At 43.8% G+C, this 14,582-nt stretch overlaps 1 long non-coding RNA gene across 2 annotated transcripts in view; it reads left to right on the forward strand.

Annotated features, from left to right (window-relative positions):
• LOC112918382 (uncharacterized) overlaps positions 1–14,582 on the forward strand; it is a 49,843-nt gene that overhangs the window by 1,489 nt on the left and 33,772 nt on the right. The gene's annotated exons all lie outside the window — the stretch shown is intronic.

The raw sequence follows: 14,582 nt of genomic DNA on the forward strand, positions 1-14,582 counted from the left end.
AAAGAAGGGGAGTGGGGATTTGGTAAAGGTCTAGATTGATTTAGACTATTTAGATTCTTGTGAGACTGGAGGGGATTGGGTTAGAGAAAAAAAGAGAAATCCTGCAGGGGTTATGAATTGGACTCTCTTAAATATCAAGACATGAGGAATAAATGAAAGTTCTTCTTCTCAATAATTTCTTTGTTGGACTGCACTCCTTGAGTCCAGCAAGATTTGGGGCTGGGGCATGTGGGTATTGACTAGGGCAGGGTTTAAGGTAGATAAAGATATCTGCACCCTACCTCATGATTCAGGTCAAGGTTCTGGTCCCCTGGAAGATGTAAAAACCAGATAAGCAATCCTTACAGAATAACACCATGAAAGGCTTATCCAAGCCATTCATTCATTCATTCATTCATTCATTCATTCATCTATCCATATATTCAATCAATCAGTCAATCAATTCCTAGAATGTCAGCAGCACCAGGACCCAAAGACTATCTCATTTTCTCTTACATCTCCAACAGATGAGTGTTTATTCATTCATCCCACAAACATGTGTTGTCTGGTGGCTTACGCCAAACTCTATACCAAACACTGCTTTATGCTGGTGTATCAGATAGGCATCTTCCTGTGCCCCCTTAGGGATCTCACTCTGTATTGAATCCCAAATGAACAAATACATTTAAAATTACAAGGTGTGGTTTTGATAAATGTGGAGGAGATCCTCATGTTGAGCTAAGTAACACAGTAAAGAATGACTTGAATTAGACATCATTTATGCTCAAGCTTGAAGAATGAGATATGGCTGCTCATGGCGGTGACAGAAAGTATATTTATTTTTTAAGCAAAGAGAACAGCATACGTGAAGGACATTAAGGACCCGAAGATCTTGATAATTTTTGAGGAGCTAAAAGAAAGCCCACAGAGTTATTTACTGCTAAGAAATAAGAACTTTAACCAGGTCTTATTGACGCTTTCCCCCCAAATGCTCCTTTAGAATACATATTGACGAATGTTCCATAACAAAAAGGAATCCCAGCAATAAGTTTTCCTTTAACATTGAGAAAATATTTAATATTTGTAGTACTTAGTCTATTATTTGCCTTTTAGTTTGGTTTATGGTATTTATCAACACACTGAAACTAATCTTTTTTCTTGGATATTGTCATTTTTATCTAACTTTTCACTAATGGTTTCTGCCTTTGGGGTCATTCATAGAAGGGCTTCTATCTCAGAATCACATGATTACTTACGTTCTCTTTCAGGACTTTCATGATTTCATATTTTACACTTAAATCTTTCATTCATCTGGACATTTTCAGACGTGTGGGTCTTTTGTTTTCATTGTCCCTCAATAAAGCAGAATGCTTTTCTTCATACAAGTCCCTCATTTCTTGTTATATTAATTACTGGACATTTTAAATTTTGTTGTTTGGTTGCTACTATGAATGGACTCTGTTTTCAATTGTATTTTATAGCTGGTTATTGTGGGTGTTCAGGAAGAAATATATGCTTTTAATAAGAATATTGTGACCAGTCACTTGACTGAGATCTCAGTTCCATAGTCTTCCAATTGATTCTGGTTTTTCAAAAGTTAAAATTTGCAAATAACAAGATTTGTTTTACTCTGAAAGGCTTAACAGTGTTTCTCATGGTTTTAATTGCATTTCTTTGACAACTATTGGAAATGGACACCTTTTCAGGTGTTTATCAGTATTTTGTTGTCCTCTAGTGAACTATGGGTCCGCATCCCTTGCCAGTTTTCCTCTTCGATATTTGTAACGTTTTTATTGATCAGATACAGTTACTTGAAATTCATTTCTATGTTAAAAACAAGTTCTGCCTAGAGAGGAAGAGTCACCTAATGTCAGATGTAAGTGTTAGTACCGGAGCAGTCTAGACATGCTGAGAATCATTGCTGGAAGCCACATGCCTGCAAATTTACTTTCTGTCCCTTGGTCCTTAAAATCCAATGGGAGGTGGGTAAGTGACCAATAAAATAGGCACTCGGAGTAGGGGATGTGCTATCCCAATTCAGCAGCCAGAACTGTGGTTGGCCCCAGCCCTCCCCCACTGGGTCCCTCCCTCCCTGCACACCAGGTGGTCTTTCCACTCCCCCCCCCCAACCTGGTTTGAAGGGATTATTCAGGATCAATATTTGAAATAGTTGTATTTTTTCTTCACTGGAGTTAAGTTTATAAGCTTTTTTTATTTAACCACCAAACACCAGAAATAAAAATCTGGAAGAGAGCCAGTTTGACTCGGAGCCAGTACACTTTCTCATAGCCAAGCAGTTCGCCCTTCATCCTCGTTGTTTTTTCCCCTGAGTTACAGACATTTCCTTTCAAAAGCTGATTCCCCCAACTTCTCAAATTCTTCATCCATGTCATTCAGTCCCCAGATGATTTCCAGAGATCTTGCCCTCCCAGCCTGGCCGGCCCCTGACACCTGAGCTGTAACTGGGGCCCAAGCCACATGATGGGCTGGAGCTCTCAGGCTCTTGGGGGAGCTTTAATTACAGCTTCTGCAAATGCAGAACCAGGCCCTAGTCAGGGGGCATGAGGGGGGTGGGGAAGGAGTTGGGGGGTGGGCAACCAGAGCATCTGAAGGCCGGTGCATGGAGATATGTGTGTGGGGGTAGTTTTGTTCATACCAACCTATAAGGGTGGCAGGAAATCCATGCACAGTTTATCACTTATCAAACACGTATTGAGCACCACCTGTGTACTGGGCACTCTCCCAGGCCCTGGTGAACGAGACTAAACCACCCCTGGTGAAATGGCTTCCCCAGGGGGGAAAGACAGGCCTGAAACAAATAATTCCACCTCACAGATTCAGTAATTACAAGTGTGAAAGTCTTCAGGCAAGTGGGAACGATTTCATGGCCTAGCTTTGAATCTTTTGAAAGGATTCAGAGGAAAAGCAACAAGCTGGTCCCCAGGGATTTTTGGTGGCAGTTCCTTTCTTAGGCCGCCCACATTTAGGGGTGGGCCGTCCTGAGCAAATGGAGGCCCTGACAGGAGAAGGAAGAGGGAAGGGGGAGGGGAGGGAGCCGCGGGGCATCCAGGAGCTGCCTCCCCCCTCCCTCCTTGGGAAAGTATCCCCAGGTACAGCCCGGGGGCTCTCTTGACCTCTCACTTTGGGGAGGGTCCGCCAGCCAGGGCCATGGAAGTCAGCTCTGAGTCAGCTGTCGGTGACCCGCAGGGTTAGGGCTCCTCCCCTCCTCTCCCCACTCCTTCATGCTCCCAACTCATGTTCCAGATGGACTCAGCTGGCAAGTGTTTGAGACGTGTCTCAGCATCTTGTGATGTGTTCCTGAACCTCAGCCCCCATGTGGGGTGAGTCACTGGCTCTGACTTGCTCCCTGCTGCTATTGGCCCCTTCTTCCTGGGTCCACAAACCCAAGCCCGTCATCTGAGAGCCATTTGATCCCAACAGGTCCCTGGGGGCAGGCCTGGAGGGGACAGCTCTGCAGTGAGGCATAGCTAGCCTGGGTGGCCCTGCCCTCCAGGGCTCCTTTTTCTCCCCCTTTCCCTTTACATTGATTCTGTCTCCCAGTTCACTTGTTAAGGGATGAGGGTAAAAGCATCCTCCCACTGGATCCTTCTTCTCAGCTCTCTTCACCTAAATTTCGTGGTACCTGGGCCCTGGGACTGAACACAGCTGGGAATGCAGCCAAGGCAGAAATCTTGCTGTTCTATTCAAATGGGTGAATTTCCTTTCTGTCAACTTGGGGCAGGCGTTGAGTTGATGAGATCTGGACATGAGAGGAGAGGGAGCTATTGTCGTATGGCTAAGAGACTGGATTCAAATCCTAGTACTCTCACTTCCTAGCTGAAAGGCCTGGGGCAATTTTCTGCACCTCGATTTCCTCATCTAAAGGAAAATATAAATAAGCACCCAATCCATAAGACATTGTGAAAATAAAATGAGATAAAACATGTACAGATTTTTAAGAAATTCCTAAAATATAAGTATTGGTAGCGATGCTGTTGTTCATATTACAGGCTCTTTGCAAAATTCCTTTTTGTAAGTTTTTGCAATGTCAGGTTGGTAATAATGATTTTTTTGTGTGGTCTCCCCTTTTCTGCCTTTTTAGGATCAATATCCAAAATAGCTATTCTGACATCTTTTTCCCCCCCATTTCTGCCAACCCAGATCAGTTAGCACTTGGTTATGCGGATTCCGTTGCTCTTGCGCCTCTAGGCTCTGGTTCATCAGGGTATGGGTGAAGGCTTGGATAGACTCCAGGTCTTCTTTTCTCCCCAGACACGAGGGCTACCTTCCATGACTGACCCCAGGGAAAGCCTGATTGAATCATGCATCCATTGATCAATTTATTCCACACACACTATTGAACATCTACTATGTGTCAGGCACTGTGAGAAATACTGGTTCTAAAATGATGAAAAATGCTCAGTTCCTATGCTCTGGGAGCTCAAAGTCACAGGCAATAATAATCCTGGTGTTTAAGTGATATTATGAAGGTAGATGTGAGGTGCTTTGGATACACTGGGGAGGTATCTGGCCTGATGCTGGGTGTGGGGCTTGATGGTGTTCTCTGCTGGATTCCACAAGATTAGGAGGATTTGGCCAGATGAAATGAGGAAAGGGCATTCCTAGCCAGGAATACAACATGTGCAAAATCCTGGAGAGGAAAGAGAATGTTCCTCAGAGCTTGCTGTGGCTTTAGTGGCCTCTTCCAGGAAGGAGGAGGAGAGTAGAGTCTAGAAGTGGGACAGGAGTGTGTCAGGAAAGTGTGGGTGCTATTCTCTAGCTTTTTCACTGATGATTTGGATCTGTCAGATATACCCTATGGTTTCTCATTTCTTAACATTCCATTTCAAATGGTGCTAAAAAAAAATGGAGTTAATTTTAATAATTTTCACATGACCTATAGGAAGTTGAAATTTATATTTCCCATGATGTTATGAATATGTGTTCACACTTCTGGTTAAACACAATAGATTGAATACACGTGTTCATCTTCGATGCCTTGTAAAAATGTCACCGAAATGAGAGCAGAGGAGAAAAAAAATTAGATATAAACAGAAAAAAAAGGAGACAATAGCAAATGAGAAATGCCAAGAGATTCTTAGAATATGAAAATCAGATGAATGAAAGCACAAGAGAGCTGGGGGTGTCTTAGATTGGGTTCCCTGTGAAACAGACCCTGAGACAAGGATGTGATAGAGGAAGTTTCTGGCAGCCATACCTGCAGAAGAGTGGAAGAAGCATGGCTGGCCAGAGAGTAAGTCTCAGCAGTCTCAGCTGGCCTTGCTGGAAGCTCTTCAGAGTGGTCTCCAATGGAGACAAGGGCCTCAGGACTTTGTACACCACCATGGACCAGTCACTGAATGTGGCTGACCCTGGAAGGGAGATAGCTTTGGATGAGGTGAGTCCCTCCATCCGGGGCCCATCCCTGGGAAGGAACTCAGCTGTAAACCTTCATCAGCCCATAAGCCCCACAGCAAGGAAATGAGAGCATCAGTCAAAGAGGGAGAGTCAGGGTGGTGTGTCCCAATACTCATTACAAAGAGGCTGAAAGGCAGAGCAAATCCATTCACACCACAGAACGCTGGAAGGGCTCAGGAACTGGCAGTGCAGAAGCATCTGAAGGGGAGAAGGAGGCACGGGGTTGAAAAGAGAGACATTGTCTCAGTGTATATGAGGAGCTTCCCACGTCTCCCCAGCCTTGGGAGACGGCTGAAGGTTTACCATGGTGGGAGATTAACCAGAAAGGTTCTAGTCCCTGAGACACTAGGTATGGCAAGGGGTAGGGGAGGCCCCTGAAAATGAAAAAATGCAAAAGATGGGTTTGATCTTCAGGAAACAGGGGTGATTTCATATTCAGAATGGTGAGACCTCCAGCCACCCACCCTCCCCACCCATCAGCTCACAGAACTCCCACAGTTGGGCTTACAGAGACTAAGCAGGAGTCAAGACAGGAAATTCATCTCTAGGGAGATTGTTCCCCCCACAACAGCCCCACCATACTGAGATTTGGGGGTTCTCAACTAAAAAGTCCAGCCAGTTGCCTTATCATTTGCATGCAGATTACCAGGCAATATACCTCACCTGTGGTCACATAGCTTTTAGTCAGTTTTTTAGTGCCTTACTCTCAAATATGGTCAGAGTCAATGATGATACTCACATACTCGGGGAAAAACTCAAACTGAAAGACAGTTATGAAAGCAGATAAATGACAAAAAGAATATGGAGGAAACAGAGAGTGCAGAAAGCAAAAGGAAACCAAAACCCAAAACCTTTCAATGTCCTCAAAGGGGTAATAGATGATATTGCATTAATGAAATGAGAAACAGATGCTTTAAAAAGGAATAATTAAGTGGAATAAAAAAAAGTGAACTCTTGTTCATAAAATGCAATCTGTAATAAAAGATGGCAGAGTGGGACGGGTCTCTGCTCCACAAAGTTATTCTGGGCTCGGAAAAGACTTTGCCAACTTCAGTGCATGGCTTCCAATGTCAGCCTGGGGAAGAGAAAGAGGATCTCTCTAGAAGGTTTTACGGATCAGCTCTGTAAATGATGAGCATCATTTCTGCTTACATCCCAACAGCTAAAACTGATAAACTAATCAGCTAGTTTTGTGTTTGAGAAGAAGGATCAGTTTTGAGGGCCACGTTGAAGTGACTGCCACAGGAAGGGCTGGAAAGAAAGTCGAGGAAGCTTCACAGCAGGCCTGGAAGTTAACTAGTCCGGATTGAAACAGGCAGATGGAAGTTTCCAGGAAGGAACATCTGTAGGAAAAAAAAGGAACTGAAAAAATATCAGGCATTTAACTAAAAAAGGAAGTTGAATTCGGAGGCTTTTACAATGCTTTTGTGACTGTAGGAAGAAATTACGGTAGTGAAAAATGAGCAACGGATAAAGGGGAGGAAAGTATTACCTATAGAAAGAACGGTGAAAGAAGGAAATGTAACCACGTTACATTGCATAGTAAGAGGAAAACTAGTGCAAAACTTTATTTTGGAAGGATGGAGTCGGATGGAAGGTAATGAGCAATAGTGCTAAATCCTCACCTTCTGTAGAAAAAGTCAGTAGATCACATGTGAAAGTATAGACCTGGGAGGTAGCAATATAACCCTACTGGTTAGAAATATGGAAATAAATACTATACAGACTCTCAGATAACACTTAAGAGGAAGATCAAGGAGATGGGAAGGCATAGGCAGGGGACTTCTGTGGTTGTTGTTTATAAATCTTGTAATATGATTTGACTTTTAAAACCTTGTACAGGTGTCACTTCCAAAATAATGACAAAAAGTCCACAGATAGAATGAGCTTCAGGCATGACTGGATTCAGAAACTCATACAAAGTTATCAGGACTCAATTTCTCAGCTTCGCTTTCCCTGTATTTGGCTCCGTTTTTTAGTTAAACCTTCTGCATGGGGCATTGGACCCCCTGGCCCTGGGTTTTCTTTTCCTTCGATCCTTCCTACCTGCCTTCCTGCCTCCCCTCCTCCTGTGCCCCCTCCTTCTTTCTTTTTAAAAAATTTTTATTAAAAAATTTTATTTTTAAATATTTTATTTAATATTCATGAGAGACACACAGAGAGAGGCAGAGACATAGGCAGAGGGAGGCAGGCTCCCTGAGAACCCCGGAATCACGACCCCAAGGAGATGCTCAACCACTGAGGCACCCAGGTGCCCCTCTTCTTTTGTAATTAAAAAAGTTTTTAACTGTGGGTTAAAAACATGATATTTGCCATCTTAATCATCTTAATTGTACAATTTAGTCATGTATATTCACATAGTGTGTACTCACATTGTTGTGCAACAGATCCCCAGAACTTTGTCATCTTGCAGAATGGGAACTCTATACTCATTCAGCAACAACTCTTTATTTCCTGGCTCCCACCCCCACCCCCACCTCCTGGCAAGCACCATTCTACTTTCTGATGTTTTCTTACAGTTTTTAGTGCCTACAGAAGGAAACCTCACTTTCCTGATAATTCTGACAAAATCCCAGGATCAGGTTCCACTGAGCTGACCAGGGCTTGGCCAGCATCCCCCAAACAGATGGGCCTGAGGGTCAGGGGTGAGTGGCTGCCGAAGCAGTGCTGCCAGTAGAAAGGACTGGTGCTCTGAGCAAACAAAACCAGCTGAGTCCCCAGGAAGTACAGGGCCTGGCAGGTTGTGGACAGCAGGTCCCCCGTGGCTTAGGCCCTGCCTGATTTAGAGGTTTACCTGTATTTCCATGACCTTCCAAGTAAGCAGTATGATCTCAACTCTCCATGGAACTTTTTTTTTTTTTTAAACCTCTTTGGCATAAACATTTTTTTTTAAAGATTTATTGTTTGGATAAGTTGAAAATCATAATTATTAGTAAGATTGACTTTCTTTGAAAATGTTCATTAGCTATGTGTATTTTTTATTTTGAATTGTCTGTTCGTACTTTCTGCCCATATTATTAATGGACATTAATAATGGGCATTAATCCCATATTATTAATAAATGCACCTAGCTGTCTCAGTTCCGATAAAGATGTAAAAACACATTTAAAAAAATATTTCATCAAACCCTGTACAGGACTTTAGAGAGTACCTAGTAGTGTGATTCTCATTTTACAAAAAAGACAACTAAAAAAAAAAAAAAAAAAAGACAACTAAAGCATCAGCAAGTGAGGTGTCCAGAAGCTCTAGAACCCTGCTGGTGGTGGATGAAGGAACAGAAAATTCAGTTTGATCCTCCACCTGTTAGATGGTGCCGCCTCTTCGATCACTCCGCAGTCTGGTTCCCCCAAAGTCACATTTTCTGCCTCATTGACATGTTCGGGGATTACAGAGAGCCTCTTTGATTTTCCCACAGTTTGCAGCATTTTTAAAAGAGTGAGGATAAATAGCCGAGAAGGTTTTAAGCTAATTTGAGGCCCCTTGTGACCTCACGCTAGCCTCTTGGCATCCCCCCAGCAGCACCTTGCAGCTAGCTCGGGACTGGGCTGACTCTGGCCATTTAAATAATACAAGTTACGGTAAAAAAAAAAAAAAAAAAAAAAAAAAAGGAGATTATCCCTGAAGGTCTGTCAAGGAATGAGAATGAACATTTTGCAGCGGGCAAGGGGCTGGCGTGCTGCAGGGGGAGACAGGGAAGCCTGCCCTGTGCCGATGGCTCGGTGGCTCGGTGGCTCGGTGGCTGGGTGGCTCCGCGTCGCACGTGGCCCTTGCGACTTCCCCGCTAGCTCCTGACCGCGGGAGATGGAAAATTCCCTGACTGCCAGGAGGAGGCCTGTGCTCTTCCCCCTGTTCTCACTTAGCGTCAGGGACGCGGTCACTGTGTGGGTCACAGCAGATGCAATTTGTAGAGGAGTAACTGGAAGGTTTAGAGTTTCAAAATGTAAACTGAACTCTAAGGACTGTGAGGCACGGGGCAGGCTTTTCTGTTGCAGAGGAAATCTCAATGTCCAGAGTAAACTGAAGCAATTGGGTTTTGTTGACTCTAAGTTTCAAGACTAATCAAGTATCTACTATAACTTGGAAGGCTACCCGCTCAACTCTGTATTCTTATCGGTCAACTTTGTGTTTCTTTTTTCCTTGACAGTGTGCACCACTCAAGCCATAATAGGCCGGGCAGTTGCCTCAGTTAGGCTGCTGGTGGGAGGAGAGTAGAAGAATTTTTTTAAGTGTGGAAAGAGAAGCTTGCAACTATTTTTTTTTTATTTTTAGGATTTTATTTATTCCTGAGAGACACACACAGGGAGAGAGAGAGGGGAGGGGGGAGCAGAGACACAGGCAGAGGGAGAAGCAGGCTCCAAGCAGGAAGCCCGAGGTGGGACTCGATCCTGGATCTCCAGGATCAGGCCCTGGGCTGAAGGCGGCACTAAACCACTGAGCCCCCCGGGCTGCCCAGAAGCTTGTAACTATTGAGGGATGGAACTGGAGCTTCAGATGGTCTTCAGTAAAAGCAAAAGGGGCAGGTTGGAACTAATAATAGTAGGTAGAGCACTTGACATGTATCAGGCACTGTAGGGCATCTTTGTATTATCTCATGTCTTCCTCCTAACAATCCACCAGGCAGGTACCATTATCTTCATTTCACAGGTGAGGAGACCGAGGTTCAGAGTAGTAAAATTACTTACCCAGAGTCACACAGCTGGACTGCTTGGACTCTGGGAATACTCTGGATATATCTTACTCCTGAAATAGTGATTGGCAGACCATAGGTGCCTCTGCAAAAACAAGCTGGCTGAATGTATAAAAACTCCATGCCGCCTCGGCCTGGGTCAGGGTGAGCGTTCTGAGTAAGCCAGGGAGGCCTGAAAGCTGCATTTAGATGGCCTTTCGAATCTCTTAGAACTTCCTGTTCAAACTTAGAATTTCTTGGATAATTGTCACATTAATGCCCCCTCCTTGTTTTCAGCAGGATAAAAATACATATTTAAGAAGTGGTGATTAAAAAAAAAAAAGAAGTGGTGATTACTGTGGTTATCACAGAGTTATTTTTAAGAGTGAAAAGAAGGTAATTACTGAATGTCCAACAGTAGGGAGTTGGTTAAATAAATTATGGAAATGCCATGATGGCATACCACATGGCATAAAAACACATTATTGATATACTGTCCAGGGGAAAAAGCAGGTTACAAAATAATATGTAGAGTGTTAGCTCAGTAATGTATATACATTTATGCATAGAAAAAAGTCTGAAAGAAAATACATTAAGATGTTAATAGTACTTATTTCTGTGTGGCAAGAGTATAGGCAGTTTTAATTCTTGGTGATGTTTTAAATTTTTTTTTGAATTCCCTACAACTATAAATTTTAATCAGAAGAAACAATAATGTCATTTTTGAAAAGCAGTTATCAAAGTTTGATTCTTGTTTTATTTATTTATTTATTAAAAAAATTTTTTTAAGATTTTATTTTAAGTGATCTCTTCACTCAACATGGGGCTCAAACTTACAACCCTGAGATTAAGAGTCACATGTTCCACCAACTGAGCCAGCTGGGTACCCCTGATTCTTGCTTTAAAATTAAGATATGAGGGGCTCCTGACTGGCTCAGTTGGTGGAGCATGTGACTCTTGTGATTCTATGTCTATATATATATATGTCATATATGATATTATCGATGATATATCAGAAATATTACTCATTATCTCAAAGAGTTGGTATGAGGATTAAATGGGTTCTTATATATATATAAAGCAGTTAGAACAATATTGTCTATGTTTGTTACTATTATTGTTATCGTCATTATTTTATCAATAAAAATTCCCTCAAATTCTCTTATCTAATCTCTAAACATGCATAGGCAGAGGTGAACGCAGGTCAAGCATTTTAATGCCTATTTATTTGGGATTCTAGTCCAAATATGTGTCTAAGGTATACCAACAGGACCCCCGGAAGAGGCTCACCTGGGCCTCCAAGGTTCACCATCACTGTCACTAAAGTAACCAGATTTGGTGGAAACTCAAGATTGATTTTGTCCTAAGTTATTAACCAAATTAGCCCAAATCTAAAGTTAAAATGAGGGAAAAAATTGAAATATGGGGGAAAGAGACTTCTGTCTTAACTTTCAAATCTCTTTCTGCTCTGACCCTTGACCTCAGTGTGTCCTCCAAACATAAGCCACCTTGTGAAACTGAAAATCTGTATCTTCTCTCTCACTTTTCATTCCTCACCCTCTTCACACCCCTTCCCTCAGGCAGCACCCTCACGCTCCCCTACAGGCCCAGCTTCAACCACTGGCGTCCACACAGATGAAGCCAGATTCCACACCAGCCTGCACCAGCCCTGACCCCTGAACCCTCTGAGGTCCTGGGAAAGGCAGCCTGAACTCGACCCCACTCAGGAGGTTGAGAAGTGGTGGTGAGATGCCCCCACAGGACCTGCTCCCAGGCTGGCCTGATCCTGGCGTGGGGGCTGGGACTTCCTGCCCGGAAGCACTAGGCCTGGACACAATGGAGGTTATCAGTCACCATCGGGGGATCAGGACCACGGAGGGAGCCCACTCCTTAGCTTTTGGTTTTCCAGGCCTTTCCTGTGTGAATCTTTACTTCCGTGGAAGCTCTTGTTTCGGTCTTTTCCAAGACAGAAACCCTTCCCCCAGCTTCCTACCCCTCTGTCATCATGGGTCAGCTACCTTTCACTTCCCATCCTTTCCAGCTTCCGGTCTAAGTCAACTTAAAGTGATAATTAACAGAGCCGAGGTAGGGACAGTGTTTCCACTCTTTCTGATCTTTTTTTTTTCTTTGTTGAAATTATGGGTGAAATTGATATATTAACTGAATTGGCTTCCAGGATGATGATAATAATTTCATCAACTCAGCAAATTAATAAATTATACCTGTATTGAGGTTTAAGTTCTTCATCTAAGAGCTTATTGGGCTTATTTAACAGTCCTAAATAGGCAGGCCTTTCTATGTTGCTAAAGAGCAAAAGGATTTAAAAAAATAAAACGATACAAGAAAACATTTTAAAGGAGGCATAATTTATCATGTGCAAGTCTTAATAACACAAACAGAATTGCTTTTAAAATTGATGTTGCAAAATACTAGCTATCATTTACTAATACTTACGTATCAAGTGGTTTACTCATGTGAGCTCATTTAGTCCTCAGGACCACCTATTTTATAAATGACAAAATTGATCCTCAGAGAGGCTGAATAACTCACTGAGATCACTCCGGATATAAATGTCAGAGCTGGGTTTTGAACTCAGCCTGTGTGACCACAAAATATGTGTTTTTAACCCCACACTGCACTGCTGCCTCCCAAAGAAGCTGCCACACTCAGATCTAGCAGCAATCCCTAATAGTATTGTAGTTCTCGGGCATACCTTTAGGTCTGAAAGCTTGTCTCCTGTCTCTACCAACCCTGACCTCAGCTTCTCAAAACTCACCACCCTTGCCCACAGGACTTTAATGGCTCTAAATTCAGAAAAGATGATAGTATTTGTTTCCATAAACACTTCTATATTTCAAATGAAAAACTAAATCACTAAGAGAGTATCAACAAGTTAAACAATGGTCTGAGTTTCCTGATATGTATCTCTGTGTATGTGATAATATATATGATGGGATAGCAGAGTCTTTCTGAACAATTCTTGGGTGGTTCTGACTTTTCTGGAATATAACCATCTGCCTATGGGTAATTGGGTTTTGCCAACTCTTACTTCTCAAGTAGGATGTGGGAAAAGAGAAAGCACAGTAAAAGAAAGGAGGGGAAGGAGACGGAGGAAGAAAAGTGCATTTGCTCAGAAATGGAGTTGTGGGAATAAAAACAACAAAGAAAGAGTTAGCGCCCCCCCCCCCCCCCCCCCCCAGCTCGGTGATTCCTGAGCAGTCTTCACTCTGTCCTCTCATGTAGGAGAGTGAGCTGCTTAGGATGTGAGGCCCCACAGGGGAGAAGGAGTACCCACATCTGACGGACCCCCAGAGGGAGGCCTGCTCTGACTCAGTGGGGAGTGGGCCAGACTTGCACCTCCCTGTTTTTACTTAGTTTCCACCGAGACCCATTGTACAATGACTCAGATGACCTCTCACTGCCTTCAAAGTCTGAGGAATTGTCAGTGCCTGCTCTAGGTTAACACCCCAACAGTCAATTTAAGTGATTTAATTAATTTTTATGACATCCAGCCAGCCTCCCTGAGGGATGGATCCCTGAGGTCATGATGACATGGATGCCTGTGGCTCCTCAGATCTCTGCAGTCTCTGTGGTCTCCACAGGACCTTGGGTTACATTCAGGACCACTGGTTGTGCTTCAAGGAGCAATACCCCCAGGATATGGTCCATGTGAGAACCCAAAAGGGAGGATACTGAGCACTCCTCAGGAAAAGATGGCAGCTATGCAGTCAGAGGAGCCATCTATCGCACCTTTGGGTGAAGTGACCTCATGCAAGCAGGTGCCTCTGTGGTCTCCAACTGAAAAAAGCAACTGTGGGTCCCATTGGAATCCTATAAAAGCCATGTGCTTGGGTGAACTCAGAGGGTTACCAGGGGAATCCAAATTTATCTTCCAAGAGATTTCCTAGAAATTTCTGAGTTTGGGCTAGGGAGTCTTCTTCCCATGCCTCACATGATCTGCTCAGGGTTTGTGAAGTTCACGGCCTACGAGCCCTGGGGTGACTCTGAGTGTTGGAGAAGCCCTGCTATCCAGCAAGTCCTTGGAGGTCATGTGACCTGGACAAGGAAAATGTCCAGTCCTGGACTCCAGTTCTGCTTCATCCAAGTAAATGGCTTCATTTCAACCACGATGAGGAAATTTGGCTTACTCTGTGAGGCCTGCTTTGTCAGCCAGATGCAGAAAAGTTGGATGCCCAATGATGTCGACTCACTTGGGTCTCAGGCTCAAGGGTGGCCCAGGGGTGAGGTATAGGAAGGGCTGCTCCCATGGTTACTGAGAACACTGCCGCCTCTGCTCTCCTCCTCCCTTCTGTCTCCTGGCGCCCCTTTGGAGGTGGCCCAACACCACCTTCCCCCGTCTGGGGTGAGCATGAGGGGCATCCCCCCTGGGTTGGCTGGCTCAGCCCAGCCCACCATCTCAAAGTTCAACACATCCATTATTCAACACCAGGCTAAGTGCTTGCGGCTGAAAGAGCCCTCTGCCTCCTTCCCTGGCCTCCCGGCTAAAAATGCTCACTCA

This window comes from Vulpes vulpes, chromosome 3 (assembly GCF_048418805.1).
Source record: "Vulpes vulpes isolate BD-2025 chromosome 3, VulVul3, whole genome shotgun sequence".
Taxonomy (NCBI): domain Eukaryota; kingdom Metazoa; phylum Chordata; class Mammalia; order Carnivora; family Canidae; genus Vulpes; species Vulpes vulpes.